The following is a 12562-nucleotide window of genomic DNA, read 5'->3' as shown; positions in this document are numbered from 1 at the left end:
TCACTAACCCCCTACCACACCTTCCTTAGGCTCCCCCTCCCCCCTAGATTAGGATAGAATAGGTTATACAAATGTATCGTTGTTGACCAAAAAAAAAAAAAAAACCACTTGTTTTTCTACTACTTTATGGGGTTTGATAACTTTTTTGGTTGGAAACTTTTGAATTACATGGCTTAAAATATCACGCTCTCTTTCTTGTTGGAATTTTAATGTTCTGAGGCAATTTTTTTTCAAGTATGTGGGGCAAATTATTAGTTCCTTTCTAAAAAGTTTGATTAAAGAAAACGTTTAAAGATTGGTAATGGTAATTGATGCGTACCGACCCAAAATAGTAATTGACGGAGTTGTACTTCATGGCTTTGGTGTTTGCTAGGGAAAGAACAAAGAAAGACAACATGAATTTTTTTTTTCATTTTTAAACCAATATGTAAATAAACAAACATGTGTTTTTGTTATGTTCTTTTATAGAAATAGAACACTTGTTTTATTTTGTATCTGTAAAAGAACAAAAACAAAAACCCCATCATTGGTAAATCTTACAATTATTTGTATAAACTCGTATAAATTTAGTATAAATTTGTATTTGTTAACTCATATAGTGGCGATTACACTAAAAAAATATGAATTTACAGTAGATGTAATAATTACATGAATTGGTTCTAACCGGACAAAATTGAACATATGACGCTCTTAATTCGTTATTTTGGCACCTAATCACTCAACTCTCGGAAATGGCAGTGGATTTACTTATGTGGCCTTGAAGTCGATGGAAAACAGCTGCGCAGTCCATACCTAACTACTTGTGAATCAGTAGAGCCAAGAAAGAAGTTGAAACTTTGAAATGACAATAAAATATTTAGATCTTGTTTGGACAGTTTGAAAAATTACTACGTTTTCTGTGAATACATTTTCAAATCACCTTTTTATCTCACATATATTAAATCGTTACAGTAATTTTTTTACAAAAAATTTAGAAAAATACAATCCAAAATTTAGATTCTATGAACAACCAGCGTATGCTTTCTTCTTGGTTTGTTTTTTACCCACAACCTATGCATAGGCTCCATGGGCCTTTGTGTTCGAATATTTTCAAGTTTTTAATTTAACGTGTACACATGTAACTACCCAAAATATCTTTATATGCTCCAGCACTTTGAGTTTGATGATGTCTTGTACCTGTTCTTTTATGAGCATATAATATATGATTTAACTTTTTATATACTGACAGTATATGTACTATAATAATCGAATGCATAATAACTAATCTAAAATTCAGTTTGAAATTCAAAATTTACGTATATATTATATTTCAATTGTAATAGTGTATACACTGGTAAGGTACATAAAATTAACTCATAAAGTATTGACCAGTGATTGTGAGTAGATATGCACAAAAGGCAGTTTAGTCATGCAAATGTTCAAGAAATGAATGTACATGAGTTGTTGTCTTTGCTAGTTATTTACTTGAAGTTTTTTATTAGCTTTATGTTATATACATGTTTGAACTTAGAATACATTTGTCATTTTTCATGCATTAGTCAATGTAATATGACCCTCTTTCTTTTAATTGCATTTTGTTAATTCCAAATGAATAAGTTGATCAATTTTTTGAGTTTTTTATTCTGTATGTGTGATAAAGTGCTCTAATATTTGCAAGTATACCTAATAGTCATTCTATTCTTTTTGTTGTAGATTGGCAAGGGATCAATCAGTAACATGTGGAATCAAAGTCCAGTGAATTTGTTCATAAGAAGTAGCACAGCCTTTTGCTTTTTATATGCTTTTTTATAGCGATTTTTTATGTACTAGATTAGATTATTTGACCATAGTATTGAGGATGTGGATTTGACCTACTTGTTTTATTGACAAATGCTCAAGGTTATTTATAAAATGCACTTGATGTTAGGAAAATAAGTAACATGTTATTAGCTACAAGAAAATTGCTGTAAAAAGTTTCCTTGCAAGTATCCTGTAGTATTTGCAAGGCATAATTCCTCACCAATGGAGTGTTGCTAGCGAGATAGGGTACTTTTGTCAATGAAGTTACTAGCGAGAAAACATTTTTATTCTTACTAAAACAACATATAGTTGCAAGGATGGGGTATCAATCGCAACAAGACTCTTCAAACTCTAGCAAGAAACTTTTACTTGCTAAAATGTCCAAAAAATTGAAGACAACTACCATTTATTGCTAAAGTTAGATCTTTTTTAGCAAGAATATGAGCCAAATCCTCACCACATACAATTTGCAGCGATCCTCTAGCTGCAATGGGGCGAGGGACCTTATTTTCTTGCTAAAAGCTTTTGGCAAGGATGTTTAATCCATTCATGGCGAAATTCTTTCCTAACAATATTTCACCTTCATTTTTGTAGAACCCATCGATGCAATATTTTATATATTTTTGCTCTTGACAAATTTTTCTAATTCAACAATCCTATACTGATAACTATTAATCCTGTCTAGTTTTTGATAAGACACCAAGCGTGCCATCTCTTAGTTTCGGACTAAGATTTGCCTATTCACAAATTTGATTCTAAAACCGTTTATACAATTATACTTATCAAGTCCAATGTTTTGTTTCCCAATCAACTTAGGATCATAATTACATATTTTTTCATCTCAATTCCCAATGATCTTTCAACTTAAGGAATTTCATTAGGATCTTATTGATTTTATCAATGGTATGATGGTGCAATTAATCAGTTCGCAATGGTTTTCCACCAAATGCTATTGGAAAGGCAAATTATTCTATAGATGCAAAAGATGTCGTAATTGAGATCTTGAAGTGGATAGAAAGAGATCAGTTGCATGCAATGTTTTAAAATTCGGACCGTTAAATGAACCGATGAGGTGTTCGAGTCGAGGTTCAATCGGTCGGACCGATTCAACCCTGTTGCAATGAATTTTTTTTAAAAATAATTTATATAAATATATATGCACAAAATAAGACATGCATTGGACTAATTTAAGACTTTATATGATGAAATTTTTAATATTTTCAAAGAAGTTAGATTTTCACAAATAAAATTTTTAAATTATAAGTTGAAACAAATAAATTTCACCTCAATCTTAATTGAATTTACCAAAAAAAATGTAAAATCCAATTCAAAAATACCACAATATTTTGAAATTATACCAAATTCACGTCTTTGAGAATTAGACATTGTGAGTTTAACTTTTAATTCAAATTTTTGATATTTAGATATTGCAACTTAAAAAAAAAAGAAGTTTTGAGTTTGGAGGAAGTCAAGAAAATAGAAAATAAAAATACAAACTTGATAAGAGGCAAAAAAATGAGAAGAAAGAGAGTGAATGTGGCATTTAATAATTAGTTTTTTGGGTTAAGAAAAACATATTCTTTTTTTAAAATTTTTTTTCAATTTAATAGACAAAAACAAAAAATCTCCAGTTCAACGATTCAATTCAGTTCAAACGGTTCAATCTGATTTTTAAGTATAATCAACCCAAAACATGAATCGGACCAGACCAAGGCCGGTTCGCGGTCTGACCAGTCGAACTGCCTGGTCCTGTCCGGTTTTTAAAACACTGGTTGCATGATCCTGAGATTAAAGATTGGAAGTGTTTATCAAAGGTAGAATCTTATAATGAGAGTGTTGAAAAAGTAATTGTCTTAAAGTTGGAATGTTGTTGAGCATCTGCAAAATAAATGAAACCTTGATAATGATTAAGAATGTTAGGAAAAAATAAATAAAAGAGGAGTTTTTATTATATATGATTTATAAGCTATTTTTGAAGGTATATTTTGTGTCTTTAGTTTGGAATAGTCTAATTCATTGATTTGAGTACTGGGATTGATTTTTGCTTAACAAAGACATGCAGTAAATCTTAAACTCCATTCAAATATGTAGAGACACAAACACAATTCATGAAATGGTCTTTTAAGTTGTCTAAATGTTGCATCTAATTTTCCTTTGCTATGAAATCTTGCTTATAGATTATTCTTCCTGTCAAATAGATTAGAACTTAAAAGGCAATTCGTTCTACTGTCTTAAACATCAATGACTAAACTATGTTAGCTATTGAGTCATTATTGAAATTTTTTGTTGATTTTGTGTCTCAGATAATACTGCCTTACTCTAATTTGTCCAGATTGACTTTGAAAATACTTGATTTCCTACTGTCATATAGCAGACTAATCAAAAAGCTCACATATATCACTAACAAGTCATAAATCAGATTAAATTTCTAGTCCACATTACTATAAGAAAGTGTGAAAAACAGAAATTTGTATTCCATTTTGCAATTCCTGCAAATTCACTAGATTGTTACACTTCCTTCATGAGTTATTTTGGCTGGACTTTTTTGTTTTTCATTCATTTCTTGATAAATAGTCTGGCTCTTGATTCTTTCTCGAATTTTGGCATTTGTGTGTTTCTTCTATTTTCATGTATTGCAATTTATTAGCATAAAAAATAATGCAGCAAAAGTTCTAGTATTACCGCTGGTTGTTATTGATTTCCTATCTGTATGTCAGCTAACGATTGAAGTCAGAATTGTGCTAGGGTTTAGTTTCCTTAAGTCCAATAGCTGAAGTCCAGATCTAAATTGTTTTTGGTTCTTATGTGTAGCGATTATTAGTCTATATAAACTACTGGTAATGCTGCATTGTTACTCGAAGAATTGAGTAGTGAGATAGAAAAAAGACTCTAAAATTGTTATTGATGAATTTTATTGTTCAGAGTTAAGTCAATAAAATCATCGAGTATTTATTTATGTTTATTCTCTTCTTTTTCACACATTCTTTTTACGTGCTGAAAATTACTTTTGCCATGTGTGTGTGTGTGTGTGTGTTTTTTTTTTGTTTCAACACAATTCAAGGATCATCAAAAATATTCCACAAGTACCCATGCAGATGACCTGATTGCTTTTTCTAATTTTACAAGCATTATTGCAGATGACCTATTCAGTCACATCCCTGATATTTATTCAAATAATGAGAGCATACTGTATGCAAAGAGATTAGTTTTGAATTTGAATAACAATTTGAGAATTGAGACAGCTAGGATAAAAAAAGTATAATATCAAATTGTTTCTTGTTTACTTGATCTAAGTGAATACTTTTAGTAGTTTAAAAAAAAAGAATAATTTCAGTTTATCAAATATTCTCTAGATAAGGTTTGAAATTGAGGTGCAAAAACAAAATGAGATATGTACTTTGGCAATTCTATATCATAATAAAGACGTCAAATGCGCTTCATAATTTTTTTTAGTTTTTTTTTACCCTTCCACCTTTTCTGCAGTCTTCCTATCCCCTACCGTCAACCCAACTCATACAGTGCGGAGAAGTCTTCCTATCCCATAATGTCAGCCCAACTCATACGGTGTGGAGAATAGTCCCACTTGGTGACTTATTGTTCAAAGGCATAAAATTGAATAAAACTTACTTGAAATCAGAGTAACCTTTGAAACGAAAACTTTAAATAGCGGAACCTTTGAGATGAAATCAAACTTCGAATTGTTATTGAACTTCTTGAATGAGAGAGTATACAAAAAAATAAAAATTGAGAAAGTAGAGGTTTACAAAGAGATTTTAGGATGGCTAAAAACTCGATGCTCCTTCCAAATGATTTTGAGTTCTATTTATAGAGACATTCTTCTTTTGAATTTCATCTTCATTTGATTGCCAACACTTTCATTTGAATTTCATTTGCTTTTTCTACCGACACCTTATCTTCTTTTGACTGGTTCTTTTGAGATTCTTATCTTATCTTGAAGTTGGCATTTTTGAAATTGGCCGACAACTTTATCAAAAGTCCGTCGGGTCTTGAGCACAGGGACCACCAAATGGATCAAAAGTTGATTCTGATGACGATCAAGCTGACTCATCTTTTTTGTCTTCTTCTTTCTTGTCTTGACTTTGCAAATAATTTAGGTATTCTTTGAGCATCTCCGGATTTTGCATCATCTTCTTCATTAAGAAATCATTTGCCGTTGTTTCTGATGTTGAGCAACTTTTCTCTTTTTCTTTCTTTTGTGGAGTAGTTGGGAAATTAACTCCTTTGGTAGATTGTTGATTTGGATTGGTCCATTTGAGTTTTTCTCCAGTCTCTAGGAATTGTAATACATTCTTTTGGTCACAAAATTCTTGATTGAATCCTATCCACCATTTGATTTTGAATTCTCGGACTAGTGACATTGGAAGTGGTTTTTCCAATTCTTGATGAACTTTGAAACTCCAGCAAAAAATCCATGATACTTTGAATTTCATATGAAATAGTATTGGCCTTGTATATTCTTCCCCCCTTGCTTTTTTGAGATAGGTTTGGAATTCCATGAGAACGTTTGGAGATAGAATTTCTGGTTGAGGACCAAACCATTTCCACCAATGGTTGAACCAAATTGGGAATTTTCTGCTACAACTTTCTTTGAATGTGAAGAATCAGGAATGATTGAATGGTCTATACAAAAAGCACGATACCATGTCATTTTGTAATCTTGATAAGTAAATCCATCTGGAATGAATCTGATTGAGAAAGATTTCTTTGAATAAAGAGAAGTCCATTCATTAGGAGAACAAACTTTCTTTATAATGCATTTTGAACGGCTGATAATTTCTGGATTCTTTTTATCTGGAATAGAGAAAATCTCAACAGATTGAGTATCAGTGAGAATTAATTCATAATAATTCAGATTTTTTGATGGATCATCTGGTTGCCAGAAACATTTTGAAGGAAAAAGTCTTTGAATAAAAGAGTTAAGTGCATTGTAAAGAGGCACTTCTTGAAATCTGGTTAGAGTGATATGTTGAGTAGATGGCTTTGTGAAATAGGAATTTTCATTGGATTTTTCTGAGGTTTTTGAAATTTGTTGAAGGGGTCTTATTTGAGAAGAAGTTGGAGTACGAGCAACATGACTATAAGTCAATGCTGAAAAATCTTGTAATAATTGGAATCTATTTTGAGTTACAGGAGTAATACTCATCTCATAGTCTTGAGGAGTCTTTGGTCTAGAGTTTCCTGCTTTTGAGTCCATGATCCTGCAAAATTAACAAATAATTTTATTGAATTTCTCCCGAAACTGTTGGATTTGGTTGTTATAATATTGAATCTCCTCTTGAGGGTGGCCGGCTTTTTTGAGGACTTCTTTGAAAATGATATAAAAATTGATTTGTCTTTTGAAAAGAAAAGCTTGTTCTTTTGGAGTAATGGCAGACCAATAGCTATGTCTAACATGTACTATATCATGGTTTTGAATTTGATGATAGGGAATGGGTTGAATTTCTTTTTCAGAATGTTTGATATAATAAGTGAAATGTCTATGGGAAATATCTGAATCTTTTCTTTGAAGAAAAGGATTGTCTCTTTCAACTCGTAATCTTCGAATGTATTCTTTGTGGGTTTCACGTTCCATTTCCCTGTAAAAACTCTCTAATCAAGAAGTCAGGAAGAGAATTATTTTTTCCCTTAATAAACTCTATTTCAAAATCAAATACTGATAAAATTGCTTGCCATCTAGCAAAAATTTGTTTTGAAACTATATTTTGAACATCTTTTTGTAAACTTCTTTTGCTGATTTACAATCTATTCTAAGTAAAAAAATTTTATTGTATAAATCGTCTTGAAATTTTGAGATACATAATACTATAGATAAAATTTCCTTTTTAATAGTTGAATAATTCTTTTGTGGACCAGACCATGTTCCTGAATGGAATCTAACTAATTCTTCTTTTGAATCATCTATCTTTTGTTTTAATATTCCTCCATATCCTAATTCTGATGCATCTGTTTCTACTATCATAAAAGATATAGGATGAGAAAGACATAAACATAGTAATGATTCAATCTTTTCTTTAAGATATCTAATCTTTTGAGTATGTTCTTCTGTCCATGGTTTAGAATTCTTTTTTAATCTATCAAACAGTATAGAACATTCTTGTCTTAATTTAGGAAAGAAGTCTGCAATATAATTTAAACATCCTAAAAATCTTTGCAATTGATTTTTATCTTTTATTTCATCTGAAAATTTATTTGCAAATTCTAAAGCTCTATTTATTGGCTTTATTGTTCCTTTATTTATATCATATCCTAAAAATCTAATTTTTGTTTGAAATAATTTTAATTTGGATGCTGAAACTACCAGTCCATTTTTCTTTACTATCTTTAGAAATATATTTAAATGTTTAAAATGTTGTTCTAACGATTCTGAAAATATTAACACATCATCAATATAAACTATACTAAATGAACTATAAGGATTGAATATATCATTCATTATGTTTTGAAATTCTGAAGGCGCATTTTTTAATCCAAACGGCATTACTTTCCATTCATAATGACCAAAAGGTATTGTAAATGTTGTTTTGTATCTATCTTCAGGAGCTATTATTATCTGCCAATATCCTGATTTTAGATCGAATTTTGAAAATATCTTTGCCTTATATAGTCTATTCAATAAATCCTTTTTATTTGGAATTGGATATCTAATCCATTGTAATACTTTATTTAATGGTTTATAATTAATTACCAATCTTGGAACTCCTCTTTCTTTTTCAGTTTGATTCATAATATAAAAGGCTGCACAACTCCATGGTGACTTTGAAGGCGTTATTAATCCCTTATCCATTAATGTCTGTATTTCTTTTTTACAAAATTCTAATAATTCGCTATTCATTTGTATAGGTCTTGCTTTAGTTGGAATATTTTTCTCATTAAAATCTTTTTCATATGGTAATTATATCATATGTTGTTTTCTATCCCAAAAAGCATTCGGAATATCTGCACAAGCTTCTTTTTTAATTAATTTTTCTAATTCAGAAATTCTTTTTTGCATTTTTGTTTCTTTTAATTGTTCTTCAATTTTTAAATAAGATTTTTCTTCCTTTATATAGTTTATATGTTGTTTTACTTTAGTAATAGTATTTATTGTTTTATAAATAGAAGATGATTGTAACATTTGTAATTCTCTTTGTTTTATTGGTGTTAAAAATTTAAAAGTAATAGTCTTTCCCATGATATTAGTAGAAATTCCTTCATGTCCTACTGAGAATGGATATATTTGAATTAAAAAGGGTGTTCCTAAAATTATATCATTACTTATATTTTTTACAAATAAAAAGTTATGTCTAATGCAATAATTATCATTACATATTGATCCTTTTGTAAATTTATATTTTACTTGTAGATTTTCTCCATTTGCTGCCATTAATATTTCATTTGTTCTTTCACAATATTTAGTGAGAATTATTCCTTCTTTTATACAGCTTGAATCTGCTCCACTATCTAATAGAGCTACATAAGTTTCTTTGAAATCTTCTATTGTTATTGTGACTAAGGCATACCACTTTTGAAATATTATTTTGTCTATTGTATTTAAATACTTTTCTTCATCTATTGGTTTTTCTGAAATAATTATTTCTTCTGTGGCTAATGTTTTTGAAATAGAAGGTTTATTTTCTATTAATGTCATTTTTGTTTCTATTTCTAAATCTTTAGTTTTCAATTCTATAACTTCTTTTTGTAATTGTTTTACTTGATACTTTAAATTATTAATTTCCGTTTGAAGATCTTTAGTGGTTTCTTTTTTCATATTATTTATATTAGGATATTTATCTAATAGTTTTGAAATACTAAATGGTTCAATTATTTTTGGCGCATCTTATCTTCTTGTATAATTAAACTTTTTAATCTTTCTAAATATTCTTTTTTAGCTAAAGGGTCTTCAATTTTTTATATCATATCTAATAAAAATTCTTTATCTTCCTTCTTTGTGATTACATTTATATATTTTGGATTATTTGAACAATTACAATCTTCTTCACTTTCTGAACTACTTACGTCATTGTAATAATCGTTTTCTGTATTTTGTTCTTTTTCATTTATCAATAAATTTATTAATTTATTCTTTATTTCTTCTTCTTCTGCACAAATTTCATTTATTTTTCCTTTTAATTTACATTTATTTGCTTTATGTCCTACTTTTCCACATTTATAACAGACAATTTTCTTTTTATAAAATTTTTTCTTTTTCTCATATTTTTCATCCTTATTAGATCTTTTATATTTTTATATTTTTTATCCTTTTTACTTTTCTTTTTATATGCTGATGGTGATTTTATTCTTTTTATACCAAATGCTTCACAAAATGATCCTAATTCTTTTGTTTTTGAACCATACTTGATTTGGAGTTTTAACTCTGAACATAATATTAAACCTTCCTTTTTCACAAAAGCAAATAATTGTCCAAAAGTAATATTTTCGAATGAAATAACATCTGTTCCCATTTTCTTTTGTAAATTATCCATTATTTTTTGTGAAAACAAACTTGGTAATCCTGTAATAAATCTTTCTTTCCAAAATGAAGCATTACAATCTGGTTTTCTTAATATATTGGTTAAAAATATATCTTTATACCATCTAAAATCTGACAAAGTTGGACATCTTAAATTTGTTAAAAATATTTTATTAGCATTTAATTCTTCTTTTGGATTTCCTACAAAATACATCACTATTGTTACAATTAGAAATTCTGCAGCATCTGATTGAACTTGAATGTTACCTTGATCATCTTCAATTTCTTGAGTATGGTCTAATATTGATAATTTATCTTGAAGTGTTAGAGTATTATCTCACCAATTTTTTAATTGTCCTGTGAATCCTGACACTAATAATGTCGCTACATTTCTTTCTTGAATATTTTTTAGTTTATAAGTTAGTCTAGCCATTCCCATTTCTTGTAAAGTATTTAATACTTCATATTCTGCTCTTCCATCTATATTCCATTCAAAAATTGAATCTCCATCATATTTAGTAGTATGAAATTTTGATATTTCCTCATATTGAATATCTGGGGGACTCGGTCTTGGATAATAATTTCTAGTGCTTATCCTTTGCCAATCTTTTTTATTACTTCTAAAAGGTTTTCTTCTTCTTATCTTATTTATTTGATTATCTTCGTCTTTAAATTGGTTTTCTATTGGTGAAATTATATCTTTATCACTTCCTGAATAATCTGATTCTTCTGATGATATTTCTTGATTTATCATATTATCTAGTGTACTTATTCTATGAGTTTGAATTTGAGTTTCTGTTGTTAAATTTTGTAATGTTTGAGATATTCTATTTAATATATTATCTGTATTGTTTACTCTTTGAGTATTAACACTTTGAATTAATTCTTGTTCTCTTTCTCTGGTTAAACTTCTAGGTTGAAAGTGCGGTGCTGAAATATCATTAGGAAAATTAGTAACTGGTTTTTTAATACTATCTATCTTAGTACTTATTACTTCTATATGTTGTGATATAGTATGAAAAATTTGATTTGTATAATTATTTTACTGGCACTACAACAAAAATGCCCTTTAACGGCATTTAAAGGTGTCAGTATAGATAATCTAATCTGACACTTTACTTTTCCTCAGACCTAGGACGAGTGTCGTCCCTTCCAATGTAGGGATAGGTATGTAGTATTCAAATGTGTCAGAAAAACTGTGTTGTTATAACATCTCATCTGCCAACGAAAATTCTTTTTCTTGATAATCGAAAGTGTCAGGATAGCTATAGTCAGTAATAAGTAGGAGTTTTTTTTAACGGAGCTATGCTGACACTTTTAACTGCCAGGAGTTTTTTTTTTTTTTTTGATATAGAAGTAACCTGCAGGTAGTGCTCCTTGCTATACATTCCGTCAATCAAAAAAATCAAAGGACTTGTAAAATTATCCCAAAGAACAGAATGCATATAGTAATCTAAAAGCAAAAGTCAATGCTCAAATATAATTTGTTGAACTAAAAGTCAGTAACAAGTACAAACTTGAAAAATTCCCTAACAAGTATAATTTGCTGAACTAAAAGTCAGGTAACATAATTGTACAACATTAGCAACGATCCGCGAGAGGTACAATATATATATATATATATATATATATATATATATATATATATATAGTACATTGTTTGGGCGCCTATAAAACAGGATATTAAAATCGAGCAACCCATACTGTCAGCGAACTAATCAAAGTGAAGTCAACTCCATGAATTTCTGTCTAATGTGATAATTGTCCGCAACAGTAAAATACTTTACGGGCATTTTCTTTGAACATTAGAAGCTTCATGTTCCTCAAACCTGTTAATCGAGAGATAAAACAGACTGAAAATGGGGAGAAAAAAAGGAGAAAAGTTGAATATTGAAAGGTAAAGTGGATGTAAAAGCTTACTTAGATTTTGAAAACCACATTTGCTGAAAGGAACCAAGTGACGCCAATATACTCCCACCTATCCAAACACTGAATTCGACAAGTTAGTCAACGTGCAGCATACTGACATGCATCTAAAGCAACGTCGCTTCTGAATGCAAAGAAATGTCCACTTCAATCATAAGCAGAAGCAAATTGGTCTAAACATGCAACTTTGGAGGAAGCACCGAGGCACATCTAGACTATATCGTAAGTAAACATATCAAATACTGTAAATTTTTGTATTTGGAGAAATCCAGCAATTTGCTGACTATAACAAAGTTAATTCTCCTAAAACATCATTTAAATATTACACGCAAAATTATTGCATAAATTTGCCCTGTAAATTGTATTCTTCCCCATTCAAATTCTCTT

The sequence above is a fragment of the Coffea arabica genome, chromosome 11e, assembly GCF_036785885.1.
Source record: "Coffea arabica cultivar ET-39 chromosome 11e, Coffea Arabica ET-39 HiFi, whole genome shotgun sequence".
Taxonomy (NCBI): domain Eukaryota; kingdom Viridiplantae; phylum Streptophyta; class Magnoliopsida; order Gentianales; family Rubiaceae; genus Coffea; species Coffea arabica.
Note: the sequence above shows the minus strand (reverse complement) of the source record.